The sequence below is a fragment of the Convolutriloba macropyga genome, chromosome 12, assembly GCF_964194025.1.
Source record: "Convolutriloba macropyga chromosome 12, txConMacr16.3, whole genome shotgun sequence".
NCBI lineage: Eukaryota > Metazoa > Xenacoelomorpha > Acoela > Convolutidae > Convolutriloba > Convolutriloba macropyga.
Window position 1 is genome coordinate 38,742,521 of NC_134479.1, and position 22,993 is coordinate 38,765,513.

At 34.1% G+C, this 22,993-nt stretch overlaps 1 protein-coding gene across 2 annotated transcripts in view; it reads left to right on the forward strand.

Annotated features, from left to right (window-relative positions):
• Nucleotides 1–22,993, forward strand: part of LOC142351252 (protein BCCIP homolog) — a 443,863-nt gene that overhangs the window by 264,209 nt on the left and 156,661 nt on the right. The window lies entirely within an intron of this gene.

Here is a 22,993-nt window from a genome sequence, read left to right on the forward strand (position 1 = left end):
AGAATCATAATTGGCATCACAAAAACTATGTTTTTGGAACATCGTCTCAATTTGCTTTTCTTGCTTTCGTGCCGTGGCAGAAATACCGACCGTTTCTGCTTCAGAAGTAGTATCATTTTGTTGTTGACACTTGGTTTTGGCTTCATTTGTAGTTTTGTCTTTCTACAAACTTTTGAAAAAAGATTCGGAATTCCACAGTTTTTGCGGTTCTTTCCGCGAGCAGAGCAGTTTTGAAAATGACTAGTTGGCCATCCATGACCACAGTTAAGGTAGATTGTAGACTTGCTCGTAAAACTATTCGTCGAGGGTCTGGCTCTGTTCCAAAGATTTTGAATGTTATTGATGGAAATGTTCGCTACCTGATTCGAAGTTGAATGCGCAGCTGTTCATGATATTTTCAACTGATTATGGATGTCCATCCCCAAGTTTATCGAATCTTCTAAGGCTTTTCTGGCTGATGTCGTTTCTTTCAGTAGCTCTCTCTGAATTTCACCATCCTGCATATTCGCAAGGAAAACGAGTGATAGATAGAATATCCCGAATGATAGATTCCTCATGGCTACCGAGATCACAGTTCAAAGAAAGTTCACGGAGACATCCATAGAATTTTTTGACCGGTTTTTTTAGGTTGTTTTCGAGACTAAGGTTGTTTTCGTGTAGCCTTCCATTCCAAGACTAAGATAGGGGAGCGAGTCAGCTTTGGTGTTGCAAAACTTCCATGGTCTATCACCGCATAGTATTCCCGCCGCTTCAATCTTCTGACACTTGTTAAGCCATGCATTCTTGAGTTGTTCATTCCGAATTCCGCGGTCTTTTTTGCTTTTAGCGGTGCTAGTGTCCACATCTTCTTTTGAAGATTGGTTCGTGATGGAGAGTAACTGTAAGTGGTGGTGCTTCTTGTAGGATATCGATCGAAATACCTTCTTTAGCAAGTATGGCCCGTTATAAAATTATTCTCCAACGTTCCCATCTCAACGGGGGTTCCAATGTTGGCCGCTCCCAAAAGGATTCCATTTTTAGAAGAGCACGTTCTTTAGTTGCTGACTGCGCCATGTGATATCTCTTACTACTGAGATATGTATTTGAGCCACGAATACGTAATAGTTTAGAAACGTTGAATTCGAGCTGCGAATCCACTGTATTCTGTGAAGTGTAGAATTAAAGTTCTCAGTTTTATTAGACAATAGTGTTAAGAATGCGGCACTATTTTTTTGACGTGGAATTCTGCCTCGAATCCTTAGTGAACCTTAGAATCGAGAATGTGGTATCAGAACAAGAGAGATTGAGAAAAACCAAATTTCAGAGGTTAAGTGATGAGAATGAAAGATAATTTTTAGTAATGATTGGGAAAGCGTGCACATATTGAAAACTTGACTTTACAGTCGGAGGTAAAGTTTTACCTATGTGAATACATATATGCATAAACTTTTAACTTAGCTAACACAAGGACAACTATTAATTTAGAGCTCTTTGTAGGTTACGGTACCGCAACAACCTTCGGCAAGCGTGAAATCTTCCAAGCAATTATAGCCAATAATTCATTCCGCCAAAAGGCAGAAAAAAACACAAGTGAGACTTTTGATTTGCAAATTTCATCCACAACGCGAATAAGAGAGAGAGAAAAAACGAAAGATATTGCACAAGCACGAGTAATTGTGAAAGATATCCAAAATAGAGAGGATTTAATGACGTCACAGGTAACCTAACAAGACCTGGAGCTGCGACTACAATCCAAACTTACTCAAAAAGAAGGAAATCACAGTGCTTGAGGCTGCAAATGATATGTGTAATTACAATCTATGGACAAATCTAAATAAAAAGTTCCATTTGATTTTTAGTGGTGTCTGCTATTTTGACAACTATGAGTCACAAAAGTGCATGTGCAATATGATAGATAAAATCATAGGCGCATTGGGAAAATGATAAGCGCATGGACTAAACGCCTAACCAAGCCAACCACTTAACCAATACATCTAAATGAACAAGTTAAATCCCAAACGCAAAGGAAATTTGAAAATTTCAGTAACTCAAAAAATGAAAATATTCAAAAATTAAGAAATTGCAAACAAAACTCTACAAGTGTTACACCATTCGAAGCAAACTTTGGTACAACTTGCAACAATACAATTTGAAATAGAGTAACGGAACCAGACAGCAAAAAATTAATTTATAAAAAAGTGACCCATATTCAGTCTAGGAGATAATACCAGTGGAATTTTAACTAACTGAAGCTCAGTGGGCAGATAAGGGGACGTGCAGTGTCACGGAAATCGAGCAAACCATTTGCACAGCCACTTACCGAGCAAGAAAAAAATAGGCACAAATTCAGGACAAAGAGCCGAAATTGCTGTGATCTGAGGATGCGCCGAGGTCAAAACCCAGATCAGAACGAAGCATTCACGTTGAGCTCACGAGGAAGGTAAATGCTAATAAGCGTCATAACTGGAACCCGGATGAACTCTACGTGGTTTTTTTGCCTGGGAGTACAAAGCAATGAGGAAGATTAGTTCAACAACCAGCGTCTTGAAGGAGTCAAATAAACCGAGGTGTTTCTGGAACCCTGATATTGCAAAGTTCAAAACAAAAACACCGCAATACAGAATAGTCAGAAAATTTCCAAAGAAGATCTCCAGTGTTGACTGAAAAACTCTACAATATAGCTCCGAGGCCTATACCCAGATCAAAGCGAAGCATTCACTTTGAGCTCACGAGGAAAGTAAATGCTAATAAGCGTCAAACTGAAACCCGGATGAACTCTACCTGGTTTTTTTTTTGCCTGGGAGTACAATGCAAAGAGGAAGAACCAGCGTCTTGAAGGAACCAAATAAACCGAGGTATTTCTGGAACCCTGATATTGCAAAGTTCAAAACAAAAACACCGCAATACAGAATGGGCAGAAAACTCCCAAAGAAGATCTCCAGAGTTGACTGAAAAACAGTAGTTCAGAAGATTGCTGAGAACAAATGATGCCTAAAAAAGAAAATACAAGGTGATAAGAAAATCAAGAGGACAAACAGTTTTAGCGACGGTGTTAACGTTTGTTAAACACGCTTATGTATTTCCGCGGCTAGCATTTTAAGTATACGAAAATGGTAATACCGCAAATAAACCCCTCTTTAACTGAACCATTTGCGACGCACCCTTTTTTGACAACTATGCGTCACAAAAATGCACGGGCAATGTGATAGATAATATAATAGGTGCATTGGGAAAATGGTAAGCGCCTGGGCTAGATGCCTAAAAACGCTAACCAATTAACCAATCAATCCAAATGAACAAGCTAAATCCCATATGCGAAAAAAAATTGAACTTTTTTGAAAAAAAAAAGGTTTTGAGCCATTATATTGAGCAAACCATTTTTACATCGACTTTTCGAGCAGCGAAAAATAGGCACAAATACAGGACAAAGAGCCGAGATTGCTGTGGTCCGAGGATGCGCCGAGGCCTATACTCAGATCAGAACGAAACATTCACGTTGAGCTTACGAGGAAAGTAAATGCTAATAAGCGTCAAACTGAAACCCGGATGAACACTACGTGGTTTTTTTGCCTGGGAGTACAATGAGGAAGATTGGTTCAAAACCAGCCGCATGAAAGAACCAAATAAGCCGAGGTGTTTCAGGAACACTGATATTGCAAAGTTCGAAACAAAAACAGCGCAATGCAGAATGGGCAGGAGACGCCCAAAGAAGATCTCCAGATTTGACCGAAAAACGTTAGTACAGACGGTTGCTGACAACAAAGAGTGCCTAAAATACAGAGCGATCAGAAAATCAAGGGGACAAACAGTCTTACCGACGGCGTTAACGTTTGTTAAACACGCTTATGTATTTCCGCGGCTAGCATTTTAAGTATACGAAAATGGTAATACCGCAAATAAACCCCTCATTAACTGAACCATTTGCGACGCACCCTTTTTTGGCAACTATGCGTCACAAAAATGCACGGGCAATCTGATAGATAATATAATAGGTGCATTGGGAAAATGGTAAGCGCCTCGGCTAGATGCCTAAAAACGCTAACCAATTAACCAATCAATCCAAATGAACAAGCTAAATCCCATATGCGAAAAAAAATTGAACTTTTTTGAAAAAAAGGTTTTGAGCCATTATATTGAGCAAACCATTTTTACATCGACTTACCGAGCAGCGAAAAATAGGCACAAATACAGGACAAAGAGCCGAGATTGCTGTGGTCCGAGGATGCGCCGAGGCCTATACTCAGATCAGAACGAAACATTCACGTTGAGCTCACGAGGAAAGTAAATGCTAATAAGCGTCAAACTGAAACCCGGATGAACACTACGTGGTTTTTTTTGCCTGGGAGTACAATGCAAAGAGGAAGAACCGGCGTCTTGAAGGAACCAAATAAACCGAGGTATTTCTGGAACCCTGATATTGCAAAGTTCAAAACAAAAACACCGCATTACAGAATGGGCAGAAAACTCCCAAAGAAGATCTCCAGAGTTGACTGAAAAACAGTAGTTCAGAAGATTGCTGAGAACAAATGATGCCTAAAAAAGAAAATACAAGGTGATAAGAAAATCAAGAGGACAAACAGTTTTAGCGACGGTGTTAACGTTTGTTAAACACGCTTATGTATTTCCGCGGCTAGCATTTTAAGTATACGAAAATGGTAATACCGCAAATAAACCCCTCTTTAACTGAACCATTTGCGACGCACCCTTTTTTGACAACTATGCGTCACAAAAATGCACGGGCAATGTGATAGATAATATAATAGGTGCATTGGGAAAATGGTAAGCGCCTGGGCTAGATGCCTAAAAACGTTAACCAATTAACCAATCAATCCAAATGAACAAGCTAAATCCCATATGCGAAAAAAAATTGAACTTTTTTGAAAAGAAAGGTCTTGAGCCATTATATTGAGCAAACCATTTTTACATCGACTTACCGAGCAGCGAAAAATAGGCACAAATACAGGACAAAGAGCCGAGATTGCTGTGGTCCGAGGATGCGCCGAGGCCTATACTCAGATCAGAACGAAACATTCACGTTGAGCTCCCGAGGAAAGTAAATGCTAATAAGCGTCAAACTGAAACCCGGATGAACACTACGGGTTTTTTTGCCTGGGAGTACAATGAGGAAGATTGGTTCAAAACCAGCTTCATGAAAGAACCAAATAAGCCGAGGTGTTTCAGGAACACTGATATTGCAAAGTTCGAAACAAAAACAGCGCAATGCAGAATGGGCAGGAGACGCCCAAAGAAGATCTCCAGATTTGACCGAAAAACGTTAGTACAGACGGTTGCTGACAACAAAGTGTGCCTAAAATACAGAGCGATCAGAAAATAAAGAGGACAAACAGTCTTACCGACGGCGTTAACGATTGTTCACAACGCTTATGTATTTCCGCGGCTAGCATTTTAGATATACGAAAATGATAATATCGCAAATAAACCCCTCTTCAATTGAACCAATTGCGACACACCCTTTTTTGACAACTATGCGTCACAAAAGTGCATGGGTAATGTGATAGATATTATAATAGGCGCATTGGGAAAATGATAAGCGCTTGGGTTAGATGCCTAAACAAGCTAACCAATTAACCAATCAATCCAAATGAACAAGCTAAATCCCAAACGCGAAGGAATTTAGATTTTATTGAAAAAAAAATTTTGGGCCATTATATTGGTCTGCAGATAATCATCGAGCCATGGAGTTAGCAGAAAAACTCAAAAAAAAGTGAAAAAAATATCATATCTTTTTTAAAGAAAACTTAATCAAAAAGTCAATCTCAGTATCTCAATACATTAAATTATTCACAAATTAAGAAAATGCAAACAAAACACTACAAATTTTACACGGGGACGTGCTGTGTCATGGAAGTCGAGTAAATCATTTTCACAGCGACTTACCGAGCAGCAAAAAGTAGGCACAAATACAGGACAAAGAGCCGAGATTCTTGTTGTCCGAGGATGCTCCGATCCCTATACTCAGATCAGAACGAAAACTTCACGTTGAGCTCACGAGGAAGGTAAATGCTAATAAGCGTCCAGCTGAAACTCGGATGAACTCTACGTGGTTTTTTTCTGCCTGGGAGTACAAAGAGGAAGATTAGTTTAACAACCAGTGTCATGAAAGAACCAAATGAGCCGAGGTGTTTCCGGAACACTGATATTGCAAAAATCGAAACAAAAACAGCGCAATGCAGAATGGTCAAGAGACGCCCAAAGAAGACCTCCAGTGTTGACTGAAAAACAGTAGTTCAGAAGATTGCTGACATTAAATGGTGCCTAAAATACAAGGCGATCAGAAAATCAAGAGGACAAAAAGTCTTACCGACGGTGTTAACGTTTGCTCAACACGCTCATGTTTTTCCACGGCTAGCATTGTAGATCTACGAAAATGATAATACCGCACATAAAACCCCTCTTCAAATGAACCAGTTGCGACACAATCTCGACAACCCTGACCAAGTGTGTTATTTGCACGGCGATTAAAAAAAATTCTTCATTCCACCAAAATAGCAGCAAAAATCACAAATAACATTTCTTATTTGCAAACGTCATCCACAACACGAAGAAGAAAAAAAGTGAAGAAAACTGCACAAACACAAACAATTGCGGAAGATGTCAAAAATGCAGAGGGTTTTAATGAACCAATTTTGAGTACAAAACCAACGCTCTTGGGAAATTGATCTCCCTTATATCCAAGAGAGGTGGAGCTGCGACCTGAATCCTAATTTACCCGACGATTGGGAAAGGACAATGCTTGAGGATGAAAATTGTATTAGCAATGACAATTTATAGACAATTCTAATTTAAACTGCAGGATGATTAGTAGCTAATTCTCGATTATTTAACCGGGAATAGTAACTAATTTTCTGATTTCATTTTATTTTGCTCTATAATGTATGCAAAATTGGGGAAATATCGTATGGTCATTCCTAGATCTCCTGTAATTAATCGTAATTTCACTTAATTAACTTAAATGCAGTTAATTAACTCTATTATTTCTAAATTCATCTTTTTTGGACATCCTTATTCCTTGCAGGAAACGCTTAAGTTTTGATGTTGCATGATCAAAATTGTGATCAAATTATCTCGTTGTTAGTTTTTTGTAGTTACTTTCATTCGGCTTATTTTATTGCTGAAACTCATTTGATAAGTTTAACTTGTCAATTGCGGTGCGTTGTCCTAACTAGAAGTAGTCGACTTCAATTGCGCCGCAATATCTACCTGATAAAATAATCCAATTTCAATTTGAAAACAAAACTGATCATTCACGCCACGAATTCCAATCTGAATACAAAAACAAGCAATCGCACTACGAAATCGACTCAACTAAACGACATGTTGATCACAATCAGATTGGACTTATGAAGATCAGAAATGTTTACAACTGACATAAATTTGATTGCAGCAACGGCAGATGAAAATTCTTTTAATGGAAAGCATGAACGATTTCTAGAAATGAATGAACAATTTAAAGTTTATAAAGAGAAATTGGCAGAACAGAGGTCAACCTAAATGACAACTAGGAGTCACTCAGGTGCATGGGCAATGTGATAGGTAATATAATGCGTGCATGGGCAATAAATATGATAGGTGAACGGGCGATATGCTTTTCAGACAGATCTTTAAAGTTGGTATTAGAGATTTTAACATTAAAGAAACAGTCTGATTTATTCTAACAACTTTTTGAGTTCATACCAAACAAAATTGAAATTATCTTACACTAAGCAATAAAAAATGCACAATTATAATCAGAAGACTTTAAATACTGGCTATCATGGCCCCCCGCTGATATGGGCAACACAATAAATTACCTGCTCTGAAACTGACCTTTCATAAGTATAGGTTACGTGAATCACATAGGTTGCGTTGCTTGAAGTCAAAGAACTTCTGGTATTTGTCGGGAACCGCGTAGAGAGAGATCTTACACCAGAATTTTGAAATAACGAAACATCGCTTAAAAACGCAACTGGCATGTTGGCGAATTGTCAAAAAATTCATGGATGTCAACTTCGGGCGTTTTTACTTCGGACACTGCAGTTTCGGCATTTCAAACTTGAAAGTACGTGTGTAATGGAGTCAAATATGACTTTCAGAAAAGACCATTTGAAAGACTTTATTATTTAAATAAATAAAGACTGAAAATACTCTTCCCTGATTGGATAAAAAGGGAATAATATCTTTTCCTTTCTTTCCTTTAGATGTTTACCCATTTACCCCTCTTCTCAGAAGAGAAAGTTATTTAGTCAGTACCAGTTAACCACCTGATATAATAATAAAGTATATTTCTCTCTCTCTACTCCGCTCTTGTTTTGTATTGAGATATACGTTAGACTTTAGCATTGGGGCCCGTGCACTGTCTACTGAAGCTCAGATAGAAGAGTAACAGACTAGAGATATAAAACTTTAGTTAGTCAGGTAAGCCTTAAGAGTACACCCTATTCTTGAGACAACCATAAGACAGTTCTAGAAGTATCCTAATGATAGTAAGCTCAGAACACGTCTTATCTGGTGCGACCAGTGCTGAACTAAATTGGGTAAACAAACAAAAAACATCGAATAAACAACAAAAGTATTGTTGGTAAACATAACGCATATAAAGAAAAAACAACATTAAAATGGCTTACAACTATAATGAACAAACAAGTACTAGCAATTTCCTAATACCATTTACAATTGCTAACGATTGTCCACAAGAAAATCGTGAAATTATATACAGAATAATACTAAACTTGAAAAACAACTTCTTTAAGGAAACAAAACATGTACAACAGATTAACATACATAGAAACCATCTAGTACATTATCTACCAGTAATACTACTGGATAGAGATCAATATAACAAACATTACACATTCACACTAACAGATGAAAAAGGAAATAAAAATATATTTTTTAATTTCCAAAATTAAACATCACTATCGGATATATTTAAGATATTCTTGAAAAGACATGAGGAATCACAAGATAAAACAAAATTGACAGCTGCAACATCCACTACGTACAAAACACTGAGGAATACAGTTGGATACTTAAACGAACATCGTCAACAAATACAGTCAGTGAACGATAAATTAAGATTAGACATAAAAAATTATAACAATTGGCTAACAAAAATAATTGAATTAAAACCAGATTTGAGTACAATAACATTAGATATCATAAAAATAGTATCTGAGTTTACATTCCTATTTTGGTTAGATAACTTCGAACACATTAATGAAAAACGAGCTCAATTCGGAGAAACATTTCCGGAGGAAATTAGTCATTTTTGTGATGAACTCCAAAACATTTGGAATAGCGAACACTACTCAAAACATTTTGAAAGCACTTTAAAAATATGCTCTGATAGCATAAATTTCATCGAAGGATTACAAAGTCATGTAAAAATCACGGATCAAAGCCAGACAGGATCTTCTTCATTTAACTTATCAAGAAGCCTAACATCGACATCAACACCTAAAGACATTCAAACAAATAATAGCTTACAATTAAAACAAAAATCAGCACTTAAACCTGATAAACAACTAACATCGAATTTATTTGGAAATCAACAAAATATGGACGAAGACATAGATATCGCAGATTCCGAAGAAAGAGAAATAAGATTTGAAAATCAATTACCACCATCAGTGAACCAAATTGCTCGACGGAAATACCCAATGAGAGACAATAGAAACAATACCTATATTAGTTCTCTAAATGATAACCAAGAGTGTCACGAACAATATTGGAGACAACAAACAAATAATTACATGGAACTAAAAAATGAAATAACAGCTACAGTAACAAATCACACAAATAAATTAATAGATGATCTGGAAACGAAATATCAACAAATGAATAGAAGAATGGAAAAAAGAAAAGAAGAAGCACTCGAAATGGTATTCGAGAGACTTGATAAAACTCTTGATAACATAAATAGACAAACAAATCTCAGAACCGAAACTGAACAATTATTCACTAACAGGAATTTAGACAACATTGCGAACGAAAATACACAAAATAATAATAGACAATACAATCGTCAACAAGAAAACCGGAACAGAAGAACCAATTCTATTACAACAGAAGAAAGAGAAACAACAGTAGTAGAACCTCCTCTACCATTTTATAAACAATTGACATCAATGAGTATAAACGAAAAACCTCAAATAGAACAAAGCATCAGCAGTGGTTCAGTACCCACAACAATAAGACCTTTCGATGGTACAGACCCAGCATATACTGTTGAAGAATACTTAAACAGTATAGTTGCAGCTATGATTTTTAGCAGTGGAATAGAACCAGTAAACAAATCTGAACATCATCAATGGAAAGTAAAGAGAGCAGCTTTAATACTACATACCCTACAAGGACCTGCACAAAAATGGTATTCAACACTTCCAAGTGAAACAAAATTAGATTGGGAAACATTTTGCAAAGAATTTTCAGATATGTTTGACTCTGAAAAATCAAAACAACAAGCAAAAATAATATTACAACAACTACAAAAACATACAAACGAATCACTAAGATCATTAGCACTGAGAATAGAAACTCTCGTAAAAACTGCATATTCACTATACACAGAAGATTACAGAAATAGCGTAATGAACCAAACATTTATAAGATGTTCAGATAACGAACTAAAAACAGCAGCATTAAAAAAGCATGTGAACCATAAACAAACGCCAACAGAACCAGAAATGCCATTCAAAGCATTAGTTGAAAAAATAGACCAGATGGATCTAACAAGAACTATAACAAATAATCACAAACGATTATATGAAGTTAATCAGAGTACAAATAATATCAATGACGATCTAAAACAAATGAATATAGCCTGTAACAGTATCAACGAACTTAACCAAAACGACCTAGAACAATTTGAAGGAACAATATGTAACGTCCTTAACGGATTTAATAACACATATGACAAAAAGAATTTTAAAGGTAGACCAAAATTTGCATTGTTTTGTAGCTATTGCAGCTCACACGGACATACTTAAGGTAGATGCTTCAAAAGACCACGTCGAGAAAGCATAGCACGACCAAAAGAAAGATCATTCTATGGTCATATGAGAAATAATCAAAATTTACCAAACAGAAAGATTGATTCAAATAACATTAACGGAAGACAATTACCACCAACGTCACCGATATATAACAATTCACAAAGCCGAACCCCATACAGATCACAATCAAGGAACAATTATAATAACAACGTAAATCCTAGAGATAATAGGAATTATCAAGGATATCGGAAATCACACAATTACAAAAACAGAAGTACAAGTTATAACAGAAACAATTACAGTAGAAGCAGAGGAAACAGCTACAATAGAAATAACAATCATAACAGATACAATAGTAGATTAAGTTCAAGATATACAGACAGAAACAACTCAAGACAACAATCACCATATAACAGAAACAATAATAATTTTAATAACAATAACAGACAAAGATATAACAGCAGAGATTCAAACAGAAACGACAGATTTAGACAACGTTCAAGTAGTAACAATAGAAACTACTCAAACAACAATAACAGAGATGAAAGGAGAAATCCATCACAAAGAGAACAAAATCAAAGGAATTACTCTTCAGAACGACGAAATGAAGGAAATAAATATAACAATAAAAATAACAAAAACAGAATAAATAACATTAAATCAGAAAAACAAAACGATGACCCACCAGGAATTGATGAATACGAATACACATCAGAGTCATCAGACGAAGATCAAGAGCAACTAGATAAATTCTATAACGCAAAGGAAGATACATGCAATACATTAATAAATACGTTAGAAAGTAACCCAACATGGATATTACCGATGTACCAGTGTAATGAATTTGAACAAGATTTCACTAAACAAAACCAATTTTAGAAATTGATTTTCTACTGGATTCAGGAGCAACATTAAATTTACTTAATGAAGATACTTGGAATGAGATAAAATATAATAACCCAGAAATTCAATTGGAAAAAGCAAACAAAACATTAACTGCAGCGAACAACACCACAATAGAAACATACGGAACAGTCAAGTTACCTCTAACACCAGAAAGAATCTCAAATAACAGAAATAAACCTCAAAACAATTTTTACATTCATTTTTACGTAACCCAATGTAATCATAACATCCTAAGCACCCCTTTCTTCAAAGAATATATTGAAACGATTAATGTAAACACAAATAGACTAACCTTAAATACAAATACAATCTTAGATAACGATATTATATTCTATATAAATAGTACAAAAGGTTACCCGTATTACTCTCGATAATACCCAATATTTAACAGAGAAACAATTTATATCGAACAGAACCAAAATAAAAGCATAACATTTCCAATACCTATATTTAAACAAATGAAAAAATCAAATGAAAAAACAATACATAAATCATATTTCTACTTTGAACCGACAAACAAATATCACAATATATCTTTTACAGATATAAAAGACTTCACAGCAGATGAAGAGTACTTCGTAGACATTTTACTAGTTAACAAAAATAGACATAGAATAACTATAAATAAAGGCTTAATTGGTTTCATAAATAGAAACATTACATATAAAAAAACAAGATAACGAAATATACCAAACAAATTCAATTGACTTATTCACAGCACTATATCATCTAACATACGAAATTGAACACGATATTAATGAAATACTCAACATACAAGAAAACGAAACAATTGAACAAGTAGCAACATTTGAAAGAAAACCAAATTTCAAATGCAAATTTAATTTTAACAAGTATTCCGAACCAGAAAAGGAATTTATACAAATGTTTGATTTTCAACATTCACACTTAACACAAGAAGAGTTCGAAAAGGTAGTAACAATCATATTACATTACAAACAAGTATATGCAACAACAAAATTTGACGTCGGAAAAACAAAAGTAAAATTGAACCTACCGATGAAAAAAGATGCAATTTTCAAAAAACAACGAATAAGCAAAGTACCGATACACCTTCGAGAAAGAATTCAAAAACTATTAGACATATTAAAAAAAATACGACAACATTGCAACTGTTAACAAAAAACAATTATCAACAGGAAACACATTCACAAATCCAGTAATAATACTACGAAAAGGTGAAACTTTAAAAACCGTGCTCGATGCAAGATACTTAAACAGCATGATAGATGAATCCAAATGTAACTGGCCCATCGAACCAGTTGATGTAGCCCTAACAAGGATTAATGGAACAATATTCACAACAGCAGATCTAAATAGCGCATATAACCAAATACCATTAGACGAAGAATCAATGCGATATACACATTTTACAATCGGAAATGAACAATACTGTTTTAAACGATTATTCTACGGAACATCACTCGGACCAGCAGCATTTGCATCAATTCTAACACATTTTCGATATCCCTTAATTAGAAAAGGAACAGTCATTACATACGTAGATGACATATTTATCCAAACAAATTCATATGAACAAATGTTCGAAACATTGATAGAATATCACAAAATACTACCTAAAGAAAATCTTAAAGCAGCACCCGACAAAACATATTTTATGTTAAAGAAAGTAAAAGTCTTGGGACATATAATTGAAGATAAAATGTGAAACCACTTACATCACGAATCGATGGATTCCAAAAACTGGAACCACCAACGAGTATGAAAGCTTTACAGCGATACCTTGGAACAATAAATTTCCTAGCGAAATACGTATATGGTATGCAACCAATACTACAACCATTATATAATCTCTTACACAAAGAGAACGACTTTAAATGGACAAAAGAACATCAATCAATTTTTGAACAAATGAAAAAAACAATAACAAATAAACTTGAATTAACAATGCCAGACACTAAAAAGCCATTTTACATCATAACAGATGCGTCCAACACAAGCATTGGAGCGGCATTATTACAACAGCACCCAACTGAAAAGAAAATGAGATTAATATCAGCAAACTCTAGACTTTTCACACCAATCGAAATACGATTATCTACATTAATTAGAGAATGCTCAGCGATCATATTCGCCCTAACGGAATATGAGTTCTTACTAAAAGGATCAAATCATCCAATTATTCTATTTACAGACCACAAACCAATAATCTATCTATTTACACAAAAGAATAAACCGAATCACAGAGTTTACAGATTTCAACTTATACTAATGAAATTTCCAAATTTACACATTATTTGTACAGAAGGGAAAAACCTAGCCCTACCCGATCTTCTTAGTAGAACAATAGATGAAAAACATTTTACTAAAACACGAGACATTACAGTAGAAATACCGGAAAACATAAAATTCTTCATTGCAAAAACACCATTTACAAATAACCGAGAATGCAAATACAGCATATGTAACAACACAGATGATGACAGTAAAGAAAAAACACACTATCCAGTTTTAGCTAACATACATAACAACTATTTCGAAATAAACATTGATAAAAACGAACATCGCCCAATTTCATATGAGAAGTATAACACAGAAATAAAAACAAATTTAATACCGAAATACAAACCAAAAACAAAAAATTGGCAATCACCAATTGTAGAAAAAGACGACTTGTTTATCGAGAAAAACCAAAAAGGACCATATACGGTTCACCATGACGATGACTATCTTAGACTCATTAACAATGTTCAACAAGAACATAATTACGATAACGCAAAAATAACAGACATTTTCTATGATGAAAAAACGAAAATCACAGAAGATCTCATAAAAGAAACACAAATCATAGATCCAGTACTTCACAAAGTAAAAATGTGGAAAAAACATAACAATAAACCACATTCAGTAACAATGGACATACGCGGAAACAAAGGACTCTTTCCATATTATAGAAAGTTTAAATCAATAGTAATTGACGAAAAAACCGGAATAATTAAAATAATCATTAGAATACACAAAAGCACAATCCAAAGAATATGTTTACCATTAACATTACTACTATGTGTTTTCTACGAAAATCATTGTACGGACACAGTTGGTCATACAGGACTTGAAAAAACAAAAAGAAACATAATGGAGACATATTATTTTCCAAACCTAACAACCTGGATAAAAATCCTAATAGCAGATTGCATACAATGTCAAACAAACAAAGTATTTGCAAACACAAAAACAAAAAGTAAAAAAGAACAATTAGCACCGACAAAATCATATTTTAATGAAATGATCATGAAAGAATCAAAAGGACCAATCCACCCATCATCAGAAGGAAATAATTTTATCTTTGTAATAATAGATGCATTTTCACACTATGTAACAATTATGTGTGCACCCAAAAATAATGCACATTATGCATTTACAGCATTATTTGAACATTGGTTTATGAAATTTGGACTACCAGAAGAACTTCGTTCCGATAACGGATCAGAATACATTAACACAGAATTAACACATTTATGTAACTACTTTGAAATCAAGTTTAAACCAAGTACTACATATGCACCTTGGACAAACGGATTGGTAGAAGGGACAAACAGAATAATCGGACAATTTATCAGAACATTATTAGACGAGAAATATCAAAATTGGTCAAGGAAGGCAAAATTCTTCCAATATGCATACAATACCCAATACCAAACACGATTAGGTATGTCATCATACGAAGTAGTTTTCAACCAAAAACCAAGAAAACCAACAAAGATAAAACTTGGCACAACAACAGACGAGATGGGAAATTGCAACCCAACGGAAAAGAGCGCATGCAACACCCAACCAGCACATACTCATTTGGAAAAACAATTCAACCATCCAAAAAAAGCAAAGTTACAAAAAGGAACATTTGCTAAATGGTTCATTGATAAAAAAAAACATTGTAATGATACCTATCGTACAATAACAAAAATACTTCAAAACCGAAAAAAGATAACAGATGAGATGAACCTACGATTTCGTACAGCAAAACCACTTGAGAAAAACACTTTTGTGTTAATAACAAATCATCCACAAATCGATGGAGTATCTAAAAAACTACTACCACTAAAAACAGGACCATACCTTATCATCGATAAACCTACAGAAACAACATACATATTAAAAGATAACCATAAGGAATATATAACAATACATAGAAATCACATAGTACCGTATTACCCGAAAGAAAAGCACATTAAACTAGATTTAAAAAACTATTTACTAATGAACGAAATTCCAATATTAAAACAACCTACTACACAAAAATCAAACAAGAAACACATAGCACAAGATGAAATTCAACAAACTCATAACTACAATCTTCGTAGGAAGAAAAAACAATTAACACCGTAACTATAGAACAATAATACATAATATTTATAATAATAATTAAATTAACACTAATACTGATAACCCGTATCAATACAAAACTATTCATTGTATTTGTAACAACCGACATTGACGAATTACTACATATGTACCGTAAAACAATTGACTATGGATTGTAGATTCAACTTTCATAATCTCACTTTAATACTCTCACTAACTCGTATACTATTACACACGTACTGGAAAATTTCTAACATTATAAAATATTCATTTCACTTGACCGACTATACCAAAAGTCATTTCATGATAATCCGTGCATACAACTATCATTAGTAAAACTACTAAACAGATCCCAATAACGTTTAATGCTCTAATACTACCTCATATAATCAATTTTCAAAACCCATCTTCATAGAAATATTCGGAATATAATCTGTGACCCATCCGAACAATCTGTCACATTACCACAATAAATCTACCTCTATGTACATTTCTATGTATATTCCTATGTACATTCAGTATTTCTACGGGCACACATACCTAACCCGAACCTTGTGTGCAGAACCAAATATATTAGAGAACAAACGATAAATATATCTAAATTAATACACAGCATACTACAAAGATAAATACACATGAACAGAATTAAAAATAAATAGTACTAAAAGGTGCTATTATTCAACTAACCACTAATCAACTATGCTCATTGGATCATACCCCGAATTATATTATCATAATTTACGAACCAGTTATAAATAACAATTCCGTTATTAACATTCTATAGATATCTTTGGGAATAACCACCACCAAATATTTTAACACCTTTTAGTGGATAACTTATCTAAATCAGCAACATATAAAAACACAAAGGAGATTAAATTGTTTAGGAACACTGGAAGTTTAAACAGACGTTATACATACACCCTCAGACGAAAATCTTCTGACATACATCCTCTGAAGAACATCTTCTGACATACATCCTCTGATAGACCATCAGTTGACAAACGTCCCACCAAGCAGTAATTGACAACAGCAACCTTTGTCATCGATAAAACAAATAACAAAGATTCAAACAACAAATAACAAATAAAACATATCCATACAGGATATTCTAACACAAATAGGTTTTGATAGTAGCCTTTGAAACCTCAACTATGATTGTCACAAAGGGTAATTTCTCATATAAACAAAATTCAAAAAACAAAATTCAAAACACAAAAGGTATATTTTTTTGATGTTCACAAGCTTAGAACTGGAATAGACGTTTAGGGATAATTGATATTAACAATAAACAATAAACAAACAACAAATATTCAAATAACAAGCAATCAAAGAACAAATAATTTTATTTTTTTTATAAAAAAGATTGAGGATCTATCCAACTCACGGAATGGAATAGATATTTTGAAGATGCCAACATTCACGAACATTAATAAATATAAAAATGGAAAATTTAGAAATAACAAACAACAACGATAGGAAAGAGTAAGAAAAGGTAACAAATAATTAATAACAGGATAAATGGTAATACTAGTAAAAGAAACGAAAGCTACAAATAATGAGTACGAACTAGTAGAAGAAACACATCTAAAAATAGAGTAACGTATCGATTGAACGAATATCTTCAACAGAACAAAGGAATCACTTCTTTTCAGAACGTAATGAGAAATAAACGGAAACAATCTACGTACAACAATCTCCGTATAACAATTTCCGTATAACAATCTCCGTAATAACAATCCCCGTAATAACAATCACCGTGATAACACTCAATATAGCACATCCAGTAACCTTCAACAACAGGATCTAAAATACAGGTTAACTTTCATACACGTTATCTATGAATACACATATTCTCGTACATCCATTCACATCCTTAACGTACACGTCCTACAACAATAATTATACTTTCGGCCATCAAACCATTCGGCCAATAAAACTTGAACTTAAATATAAAAATTCGGCTAATAAAACTTTCGATACTATGAACGGTTAATCCGCTGTGCACCTTTTTGCACAGAATAGAACAATATACGTCATACATATACACGTCACACTAAAATACGGACGTCATACATCTCATTAGTGAAAATACGGACGTTATTAAAAATCGGACGTCATCAACTAACGTCATATAACTAACGTCATACACATTATTAGTCCACCTAATTAGAGATAACTCAAACTGTAACTCATTAGTGATAATCACTAAAACCCAACAAAGACATCATTAACGGGAGAAAACTCACAAATTGGCAACATCCATAAGGAGATGACAGGGATGTTAAACAATTCATAGAGACACACTGTCTCTTTGCAGACGCAATTAGTAACGAAAAGTAAATGTCAGACCAACCAACATTTACCAACACCATAAACAAGATGGTGATCAACAAGACTGATCTTACCAAGATCATTAGTAGTTGAAAAACATTTCAATTACGTCAATGCTTCTCAAACAAAGCATCTTGTACCATTAGTACCAACTACCAATTAACATTGCAGAGTTGCAAAACTGCAGACGATTGCAACAACATATCCAATTAGCAATCATACCATTACAGTAATTGGACATTTTGGCACCAAATTCCTTGGTACAAATTGACGCCACGAGCCATACCAATGATCAAAGAAACTACTTCAAAACAAAAGACAACAACAAAGTTGGCACCAACATCAGCCTAATTACCATAACATACCATGATGGAAATACGTCAACTACCATCAAATATAATAAACTTCATACCAATACACCAATTACACAGAGAAACAACATCTTGAGAACGAAAGTTCTGGATAATATCAGAAGTAAATCCAATTCAAGAAATAGGAAACTAACATTCTAATTAGACCTAGTAATTATTAAAATTGACAACTTGAAAACCCAAAAATGAAAAACGGAAGATATGTAAATGTCAAAAACATTGTAGAGAACAAGAAACGAGAAGGTAAAAATCACAATTCTGATTTTGCCTCGTACAATCCACAAATGCCAAACTAACTTAAAAAATTTTTTGAAAAATTGTGAAAAATTTCAAGCTAAGCTGAAAAACCGAAATTGTAACCTCAAAATTCAAAAATTTTCTATCTCGACAGACTTCTTTCCTTGTTTCTATATAGTATTAATCAACCGATATCACTTTAAAAAGAGAAGATAAACTATTACTCAATTTCATCTTTCATAATACAAGTTTATCAACAACGCTCAATTGCAAGACAACACAACTTAACAGGTAAACTGAATTACTTCACTTTCATTTCAGAAAGGTTAATTCATCACTATACACACCACTGTGATGAAAAACCGCCAATGTTAGCAGCATCAGAGTTTATGCACTCTTTAAACAGAAACCAGCTTTGTATAAAAATAAAAGTACAACGAGACAATTTTGTTCAACTTCAATTTCCCTTAAATAGTCATATACATTTTGATAACGACAGTATTACAACCACTGATTGTAAAATTTCAACTAAAGATTGTTTATTCATAATTGAAGGAATAACAGAAACCGGACAAGAAGTAAAACTCTTTTGGGGAGAAAAACATTTTGAATTTTTGAAAGACATAACGCTCTGTAACGAAACTCTTACAGAATTCCAAACATTAGAACAACAGATACAAACGGACAAATGTGTTGACATTAACAAACTAAATACAGTTTTCATAGTAGTTTGTAAAAAAGACGCTATTGAACTTATAGACGATAAACTAAAAGCCTAACATATAATATGATACCGATTCTGGTTATTGTAATTTACCAGTGAATTTAAATCTATAACAATTAGTGCGACACCGTTAAGTGTCAGTTACACAAGAAAATAACTGTCATTTTCCAGTGCAGCATTAAAAATCTTTTCCAAATAACAACACGCGTTTATACGTTTCAACAATTGATTTCTCAGAAACATTAGTAACACTCTATTTAATATTAAATAAAATAATATTATTTCTTACTATGTTCTTAGTACTTTGCATAGTAGTAATATCCACGTATCTAGCGATTGAAACAATACATGAAGTAATTAGAAATCGCAGAGTAGTATATGCAAGCCCACCACTACAATAATTCAATGCACGAAATACATCCTGATATATACCATACATGTAAAACAAACATAGATATTGTAGAACTGGAAATAATTAAATTTATTAAAATTGCAATAGTTATATATTTCCTTGTACGCATGTGCTTAAGTTTAATAGAAAACTTTGTAAATCCATAAAAATTGATCCAAACCCTGACATAGAAGAATCTATATATCACACATTATATTCACAAAACTTTTATCTACAAATTGGATTCCCTGCAGAATCACCTTTTTACGGAAACGTTGTAATATACCAGCTAAACTTAAGAATACAACATAACGAAATTTGGATATCAAATATAGGAGCACAAGCACACCAACCAGAACAAGAACTAATACCAGTACTGATTTTAACACCGCCATATATGCAAATCCCACCACACAGACCTGGTTCCGGAGCTTAAAAAATTAAAAGTCATCAAAAATTGCGTCATCAAATAATAATAGTAACCGTAACAATACTCAAGAACAACCACATCATAACGAAGTAACAGACCTAACAAATATACCAACATCACCTGAAGTAGACGATACAGACCCTGGAAACGAAAACCCGTATACAGTACGGCGTGAGAGAACAGAAACTAGACACCTATTAAGAGGCAGACGTAGAGCATCACTCTCATTTCCCACACAGGACTCTACATTAGTCTCATACGATCTACTGATATAGAATCAAATATAAAGACCTATAGAGGCCGGACAGTCAGAACCACCAAGTCGAACCGGAACACCAACCGGAACACCTACTCGAACACCAACACTCCATAATTTCAATATCAGTTCACCAAACGCTCATTCAAGTGCTAATACTATCCCAACACTTACATCATCTGAATTAAGAGCAAATCCTTTTCTGCCACCTACATTCCAACAAAGACAAGACTTCAACTTTGTACAAGACCATTTTCGTGTACAACCAATACACTCACCACATGGCTCAGTTTGGTCAGCAACTTCACCGCAACAAACGATAAGTACAAACACCACACCACACAGATCACACCAATCGTCATCCTCGAACACATCAATAAGCGTACCACGAATAGAAGTAACAAACTCTTTACAACCACCAAGAAATACAACACTCTCACCAGCATCATTTATACCAGAATTAAGACTCGCATCAAGTCATCCAGGTAGAACCAGGGCAACACCAGTACTAAATCCAAATCCACCTACTTTAAGTAGAACTAATGATCATACATATCTTTTTTTATTAGATCATAAGACCTGGAATCCACTTCCACCATTATACGGACCAACTAATCTTGGAGATACCCTCATAAATTGGTCAAGAAATAGACTTACAAATACCCTAAATCTAACACATCGCCAACGAAATTCAGCACTCGAATTTCTAGCAACACCATCTCTAGAACTAAAATTTAATACAACGATTAAATACGATGCAATATTCAATCATCCATTTCATGCAACAACACCCTCCATAGTAACAACAACGACCCCAGCACCATTTATTTGTATCGACGTTGTCTACAAGTTTGATAGATATACTAAACAAACTTTAGGCTTTGCAACATTTTACAATCCTCCAACAGGATTATCGTACACATGCCGTTTCAATTAAAATCTATAATACTAATATTACTAATAATAATAATATTTACTTGATGAAAATAGACACACCAATACAATCACAATACACTATACAAAACAAACTTAAAGAACATATTAAAAACCGCATTAACGAACGAATGGAGAAACATATCAAAAACATAACAAATAAAAACAAAATAAAATTACATACATCAAATACAATAGAACGAGAAAACATCAACAAACTTATGAAACATGTATCTGAAAATCAAATAGAAATAACAGCAGACTCAAACTCAATTCAAGACATTTATAACATCACAGAATTAGAGAATTTTCAAAACAGTTCAAACTATGAAGAAATGCGGAACATAGCTATTGATAAATGGACAAGAAACTGGAATTTCTATAGAGAACATCTCACAAACAGTATTCTAGAAAAATTCCAATTAAACAATAAAAGACAAAAACGCCAAACAAAGGAAGATTACGTAGAATCAACAGGACAAAACATAAACGGCTCAGCAATCGGACCTCAAGATATTTTTATTGAACATTACGATTGCGACGCAGAAGAAATCACGAACGTAAAGTACTACGAACTAAACAAAATTAGTACATGCAAATTTAAACCACTCGATTTAGATATGACAAAAACAGAAGTTCAGCTATTATCAAAAGCACAAGCAGTAGAGATTAAAGCATTCGCAGTTGCAGGAACAATTAAAGAACGAGTAGAATGGTGTTCACAACACACCAATTATATTAGAGCAAACAGACCTAGCTATTATGTATCAGACGCACAAAAAACAAAAATATTAGACCCGAAAGAAGTTCGTAACGAACTCGCTAGACTTAACTTAATGAAAAATACAGAATATAAACCCACAAGATACAACATATCATTCAATTACATAGCTAATCCACCATTACAAAAGAGAATTGAAGACCTCCAAGGCAGAATACAATTTCATTTAGATACCCCTGTGGTACCACCATATGGAAGGATAGTGTATGATTACACAAACCCAACGTGGATACCCTCCGCAATAAAAAACGCACAATCAAATTGTTTAACCGGAGTACGAAAACAAAATAGAATAGACATACTAGATTGGACATTA